Below are 8,185 nucleotides of genomic sequence, written 5' to 3'. Positions count from 1 at the left end.
ACCTTTGTTTCATTAAATTAAACATACTAAGCTGCTGGAATCAGCCTTTAAAGATTGTTTTCCCTTCCTTCCCCCTCTTCCCTTGTCTGTTATGTTATTTTTCATTGAACTCCCCTGAGTTTCTTAGCACTCCTCTCAAAGAGTAAGCACCAGAAGTGGACACTCTTCCCACAAAGTAACAGACTCTCCTGCTCCTGTGTAGGATTCCCATTTGAAAATGGAAGGATCACGTTAGCACATTGCTTTGGGAGCTCAGCATTAGGAATTTTCTCCCCTGACCCTCAAATCCTTTCTGAACAACCACATCCCAGAGCATCGTTCTCCATCCTGTGCAAATGGCCTACATACTTTGAAAAGATAAATCTTTTGAGGGACTAAGCTAAGCCGATTTCTTTTTAAATTCCAGATCTCAAGACGCATATGGCAGACACTTTTCAGAAGGGTAATACTTCATCTGTAAAATTTGACCTTAGCCAGGATCACAGCGATGTGGCTCAGAGAGGAGACAGTATTTTGTAAACCATATAATCTCCTCTCATCTCTCACATGTGTTTTTCTCCCTTTGGATTTTCAAAGAAAATGATTGATTTTTGCCTTAAGAGTCACAGTGCAGCCACAGAAAATAGTCATAAATTAACTGTTTGAATGCCCGACGCTCTGTGCCGCAGAGGCATCCTGCAGAACTAGCCTCACATTCACACATTCCTCATACGTGCCATGGCAGCTCTTTGGAAGGAGACCTACATTTTCTGTGCACGTAGACATCGGTTTGGCTGGAATCGGATCTCAGCTGAACCAGCCTGAATCTAAAGCAACATCACTGACTGTGCAGCTGTTACTCTAGGTTTACACACTTGTAACACAGCGCGTCCTGAAAACACAGTGTCAGTCTGCATCTTCATGAGCAGTGTATCGTTTACTGGAAGTTCATTTGCAGAGGGAGAAAATAATATACAGGGAACACTGAAAATTTTCTCCATTTCAGGGATATCCTCTGAATCTTAGAGAAAATGTGTAATGTTTTTAAAGCAAGGATAAAGAGACTAATTTGGCATGCTTTATCCCAGGTTGTCTTACTAAAGGTGCATGGGTATTGCTGAGGAATGCCTGGTGGCAGACAAATGCAACCTTGCTGTTCTCCAGCTCCAGGCCAGAAGCCAATTGTCCATTTCTGTTGCTTGAGCTCAAAATACCAGGTCTTGCCAAGTATTTTTATTATCTGGAACAGTGTATAAGAGTAAGCAGCCCACGCTGCAAGGAAGAGATTTCAATGTTTTAAAACCATATTTTTTTAAGGATGCCTCAAATGCTCAAATGTCACAGGCATTCATATGGAAATATTTAGCTAACGTCAGTCCTTAAGACTAAAACATGTTACACATGAAATTGCATACACAGACTCTGGGCACCTGCTCCCATTTCTGTTCCATACTAGTGTTCCTGGAGATCTTTTCTTTTTATGTTCCATTTCTGCTGTATTCCCTAAAACCTTCTGACTACGGTCAACAAAAATGTTCACATAATTCAATATGGTAATTCAAATACCTGCTTTATACAAAATAATTGTCCTAAATTTTTTCTTTTGGCTTATTTATTTGCCTTCTCTCCTTTTCTTCTCATACAAGGATCTTTTATTCAGTGTTTTGTCTCATCGTGGAGACAGATCAGTTAAGAGATGAAATCATTATTAAGCACTTAATTTCTAATCCATTTTCCTCATAGCTTCAGACTTATTTGAGAATGTAGTTTAATTTAGCTTTTGAGTTTTAACTGCAGTTACAGGAGGCTAATAAAGGAGGCTGAAGAATTTTCTAGAAAATAATTTTCTTTTAGAAATGCTCCAAAGAACAGATCTTTCCCAAGAATTGTAACAGGGGAAAAAAAAACCAAAAACCAAACATTAAAATTATCATGGTAGTATCCAAATGTTTTCTGCTGGCTATACAGAAATACAGATTTTTGGGTTTGTTTGTTTTCATTTCAATTTGCTGTATGTTCAGAGCTTGTGTATAACAAAGTAGCATGAAATCTCTATTTACTTCTATGTTGTATTATATATTTTCAAAAGTGTTTTGAAATTATCACAATAAAGTGATCTTAAATCAAAATAAATGATAATAACAGTTTAAATTCACGCAGAGTGCACCCAGACAACACAAGAGCGGCTCCTTTTGGACACTGGTGTGATGAGTGAACCAGTGCAGCAGAACAAGATCCAAGCTCCAGCAGGCTTTCAGGCATCTCGAACCAGTTTCTCTAGAGTTTCCTGTGGCCTGGAGACAGCCCAGCTCAGGCTTGAGCAATGCCCTTGCTGAGCGCCTTTTCTGCCCTCACAGACTTGTGTTTATTCATTTCCTCTCCTTGCCTCATGGCAGCTTTACTCTCGATATCTTCATTTCTTGCTCTCATTCATTTTCCCATTCCTACCTCTTTTTCCCAACCTGTTTCTCTCCCTCTCCTCCTGGTCTCTCCTCTGTGTCTGCTCCAATGGCTGTTGGGAGGGCGACCTGCCCAGTCTCTGGGCACTGAAGAGCCGCAGGCTGCCCCCTGTCTCACACGGGAAGCTGGCGATCCCAGCTTCCAGCCCACAGCAAGAGCTCTGACAGTCACTCGACAGAGCAGAGAATTGGGGCTGGCTCTGAAACCATGTTTTCTTATTACATAAGGGTTGAGGAAATAAAATGATAGCAGGTGGCTTTAAAGAAAATTGTTTGGGCATGATATGACTCAAAAGCCCTAGCTCTAGCCACCATTTGCCCTTGGTTATTAATTCACTAGTACTTAAACCAGGCAGATTTGAGTCAATTAGCACATATAACTCACAGCTGACTTGGGGAGGAACAGCTTATCCACTTGAGATTCTTCAGATGTGTAACTAATAAGAAGTTGTCAGCTTACATCAATTTTTACACATCCTGGGTACGTCAGAGATGTAAAGGCAAAAATCTAGTGTTCGGAAAGCTGACATGGGGTTGAGGACACCACAGGGAACTTAATCAATGCACACATTACATTGATCACAAATCGTTTTTTATTGTGGCAGGCTACAGATGAGATTTTTCTCCTTGTGTAACTCTTTCAGAATAATGTGTGGGAGAAAAGATAATAGAATGGCAATTGCATCTGCAAAATAAAAGAGGCAGTTGTAATATTTTGTGAAATGCTGCTCAGTGAACTGAAACATCCCTCACAGGATGAGTTCTCTGCCTGAAAGATGCATCCAATGTGCATAAACGTAGGTGACACTCAGCCACAGGAACATGGATTACTTACGAAAGGCTGGAGTCTGATCTCAGTTACACCTGTGTGCCCTGAAATGAATTTATTTGATTCTATTGATGCAAATGGGATCTGAGTCTGGCATCATATTTAACCTGAGGAAACTGTTGCCCTTTTCTGCAACAGTGTCATGTTCCCAAGAGAAATTGGTAAAACTGAGTATTTTAAAATAATTATATTCCTTTGCAAAATGTACAGAAAAAATAAAAATTGTCCATAGCAAAAATTTCCAGCCATCTACCAGGAAGCAGCCCTTCTAGATCTCTATTTTTGCACTTGGGTTAGGAAGGCAATCAGCAGGGGGTACAGGCTTCCAGGGGCTGGCAGAAAACACTGAGGCTGGGTCCCACTTTGGCCCTGGATGAGTCACGATGGATCAAGCTGAGGGCATGTGTACACTTTCAGAGCTGGTGCTCCCAGACCAGCCACAGTTCCCAGGCTTCTGACAGTCCTAAGTAATTTTTTATATCCACGGTGTCACTGTGAATCATTTCATTGACGTTCTCCACATTTTATCTGTGGGAAATTAAGGCACAGACGAACTCAGTAACTTTGTCTGAAGACACACAGATAATCTCAAGATACAGGGTAGTCTCAGGATAAAGGCTCACTCCTTGCTTAAAATACAGTTGCAGTTCTAATGTGGGACAAAAGAGAAGCCTAGACCAAAATACAGTCCATTTAGTTGGCACCGTTTTGTGCTCTCCAGAGTTGACTTTATCATCTACCATTCTCCCATACAGCTTTCTGCAAAGGTATCTCAGAGTATCACAAATGCCAAGTGTCCATAATGTAAAGGATGGAAAACATCACGTTACTTAAAAAGACATTGTTCAGCTGAATGCTGATAACTCTGTGGGTTTGTTTTTTTATTCCATCAAGTACATAAACTAAATTATTTAGGAGCCCAGTCTCATGCTTCTGATGACTGAATGTGGCCCAAACACTTCAGTATAATAGAATATAAATAATGCGGGAAATCCAAAATTTCTCAACCAGAGTTCGTACTTGGAGTAAAAATTAAGAAGGATATTACTAGTTTCTCAAAGTTCCATCTCGTTGTTGCTTTGCTGTCAGGAACTCAAAAGCTTATTGATTGCACTGCGGGCGACATTATATTATGTTTAAGAGTTTCTTCTGATGCAACCATCTGAAAGAGAACAATCAAGCCCTAAATCTGTATGAGGCTAATATATATCTTGTATTCTTTAAGAACTCCCACTTTAAAATGAAATGTGGCAATTAGCTTTTAATAAGGTCTCATTACTTTAATGAAATGCTACAGACAGATTGAGTTTTAAGATGTGTTTAACATCACAAGCTTGTTCATATTATAATTCTGTTTTTGTTAAATGTTAACCAGCAAAACATACTTTCAATAGGTCTGAATGCTTATATATGCCACTTACTAAGGATGTTTTAGTATCTTCCGTTTATCCCAAAGTTGTTGAATCCCAAAAAAGGCCAGGCAGAAAAAGTGGCAAGGAGATAACTGTGGTGAGGTGGCTCTGCCTTGCTCACCCAGCAGATTAGCAACTCCTTTTAGTGGAAGTGCTATTGGAAATGTGAGAGGATTGCCTACCATTTGGGGACGAAGTATTTTAGTATCTGAAAAAATATGTACTAGCTCAACTGCTAATTAATCGTCAAATGAGATGTATTATACACAGTGAAGCCAACCCAGCCTTTCAAAGACGACATAGACTTCTACTGGGTGCAATCTGTGGTGACAGGCCCACGTTTTGCGTGGGGAAATAGACCTCTCTCATTTTCGGAAGTCAGCCCAGACTCTGCAATTTCCTCCTGCTGAGTAATACTAAATCACGCCAGCAATCACACTGAGCTTCACACTGAGCTGCGTTCACTGCAAAGCAAATTTGAGTCTTACGAGAGGTCCCAAGAGTGTTTGAGAAGTTTTCCCAGCTCTGTACCCCAAGGCCGAGTGAAACCTGCCTGCACTGACAGAAACTGTGAAACAGAGGGAGATTCATCTCGAATGATCAGCCCTCACAGCTAAGGCAATATCTTAGTCCAGTGACTTGGAAATATTTGAAAAATGAACCTAAATGACACTTCGTGGATCTGCTTCACAAGTAATGGTATGGCCCAAGATTTTCCCCAAATGCTAGTGTTCAGTGTGAGATAGTTTCAGGAAAAAATTGCATTCACTTTTACAGTGGAGTGACCACAGTTTGTCCCCCAACTAACTCATTCATCATCCTATGTATGACATCTATTTCAGAGATACTGTTGGGATAGGGCAGATTTCAGAAGTACCATTTATATGAACCTAATGAGCAAAACAAAACCAAACTTCCAAGGAAAAAAGTTGATTGTTTTCTGCTACAATTTCCAAAGGAAAATGAAGCACGCATGAAACATTTTGATTTCAGGTGACTTTTTAATAAGATAGTTTGTATGTATCCAGGACAAGAAACATGCAACACAAGCCATAGGGCAAGGGGGACCTAAGCAAACATTGCCTACAGAATATTACAGGGTTGGAAAAGATCTTGTAGCTCCTCTAGTCCAACACCCTACACTGAAGAAAGACCAAAGATGTCTACACTGATCCTAGAAGGTGTGTGCTGAACTTGGTTTTAAAAATCTTTTAGCAAAACAAAAAATGCAACAGCATCCGTCAGTTGTCTCTCCCATTGTGGCCAAAAAGTTGCTCCTATTATTCAGCCAAGGCCAGTTACCTTGTCGGCAGTGAACAGGGTCAATACAATTTGTTCTTGTCAAATTTGTCACCTGTTTTTACCATCCTAATATGCTCCAGGCACTTATAAATTGGTTATCTAACCACTTGTTCCAGAATCATTCCAGAAATTGGCGTTTCACTGAATAATCTATAATTCCCAGTTTGTTTTTTAAAAGGTAGGTACTATATTTGATTTTCTTGCATTATCTAGGGCTCACTCATGTTCTGTGAGTTTTCAAAGATAACAGAGAATATTTCAGAGATTTCTTCTTATTCCTTTAAACAAGTGAAGTTGAATGTCATCAGAACCCCATGGCTTCAATTACACTTAGTTTATCCAGACATTTTTTAACTTAATTTCTCCCTATGCTGGCTATGCTCCTATTTTCACATTAAATTTAATGTGGTTAAGTATAGGACCAGAAATTAATCTTTTTGTGTGAAGACAGTGTACACTTCAGTACTCTGCATTGTCTGTTAAGCAATGAATCTTTACTTTGCCCTTCTTTTGCTTCTCATGTACTTATTGTACCTTGCATACTTTTGCTGCCTTTATGTTCCAAAATAACATTAACACTTTAACCGTTGGAAGTTTCTGAATTTCTTTCTCATATCTAACTTCGTCATCTTTCTCATTCCTAACTCATATCTAACTAAGTTTCTTATTTCTACTTTTTGTATAACTCCTTTTGATTTTAGGTTCTTGTGAAGGTCTTAGTGCAGGTGTAATGCACTTTGCTCCCATTTTTTTAAGTTATCTCCTGTAAGTTTATCATTGGGCATTTGATGTAGCTCCTGTCGCCAATTTCTACCTTTCCTGATGTGCTCTATCCCTTAGATTACCTGCTTCAGAGACTCAAGTCACATTTCTTTTTACTGATCTCTAGACTTCTCTCATTGTTCCTTCTTCTAAAATTTAGCTCAACTCTCTTCTAGCTTTAACAGCCTCACTGATGTGATTGCTAGTTTGTGGGTGACTAAATTGGAGGGTTTTGTTACTGATATTCTTAAATTGGAAACAATGATAGAAAACTGCAGTGGCTTTGTGCTTCACCTGCCAAAATTAAAACTGCTTGCAGACACAGTATATTTAAATATATTGTTCATGTAAAGATTACTGACAGTCTTAGGGGATTTTTGAAACATTCAAGAAAACCTGCTTTGAATATCAAAAGAAAATTTCAGACTTTGGCATAGTTTGAGAGTGATGTGTCCTATGTCATCAGACCTTACCTGGATATTTCCAAACTATTCACCTTTGCAAGGACTCCTCAGAGGTAAAAAGGTCTCCTTGGACCTCTTGGATTCTCCTTGGACATCTTGCCAGGTGCACATCACAACCTCAGCCTGGCAATGAGCAATGCCCAAGAACAATACCCATGAGATACAGAGCAGAGGAGATAAAGGAAAAAGAGCTTGCACAGGGGCTGTGCAGTTAAATCTGGTTTATGGTCATGAATTCATGTAGAAACTAAATAAAACCAAGATGCTAAAAAAAAAAAAAACCAAACCAAACCACAAAAACTTCCAGATTCTGCTATTATTCAAAGAAAGAAGTAGAGCTGGCAGAAAGCAAAACCTGAACTCAAGTAGTGTCAGCAGATTAATGTCAGTAATATGCCAGTGCTACTCCATGGAGCAGTCAGTGATGACAACTCTTTCTCAGCAACGAGAGGCTTTGAATCCTTACAGCCAAAATCAGCATTTCTGGCAGCCTGGAAAGGTCAGCTGGCATTGAATCTTCACTGATCAGTGAGGCTCCTTTCTGGCTACTACAGCACCCAGCTCCACTTCAGGGATTGGCTTCGTATGTCAGTTTTTGGAGAATCTTTCAGCATGGATGTTACAGAAAGACACTTGCCACTGCCAAGAGCATGGCCTTTTGAAGGGATTCAAATGGTCCATTATGGCAGCATTCCCACAGGCTAATGTATGTTCAATGACATTAGTCTCCCTAGTTTTCCTGTGTGGTCAGCGAAGAGAGAAAGTCTTTCTGAAGCTCTAAATCATCCACTGGAGGAAAATCACAGAATCACAAGGGTTGGAAGGGACCTCGGGAGATCATCTAGTCCAACCCCCCTGCTAAAGCAGGCTCTCCTAGAGCATGTTACACAGGACATCATCCAGGCGGGCTTTGAATATCTCCAGAGAAGGAGACTCCACAACCTCCCTGGGCAGCCTGTTCCAGTGCTCTGTCACCCT

The sequence above is a fragment of the Egretta garzetta genome, unplaced genomic scaffold, assembly GCF_000687185.1.
Source record: "Egretta garzetta isolate BGI_Z169 unplaced genomic scaffold, ASM68718v1 scaffold349, whole genome shotgun sequence".
Lineage (NCBI taxonomy): Eukaryota > Metazoa > Chordata > Aves > Pelecaniformes > Ardeidae > Egretta > Egretta garzetta.
This window is presented reverse-complemented; position numbering follows the sequence as displayed.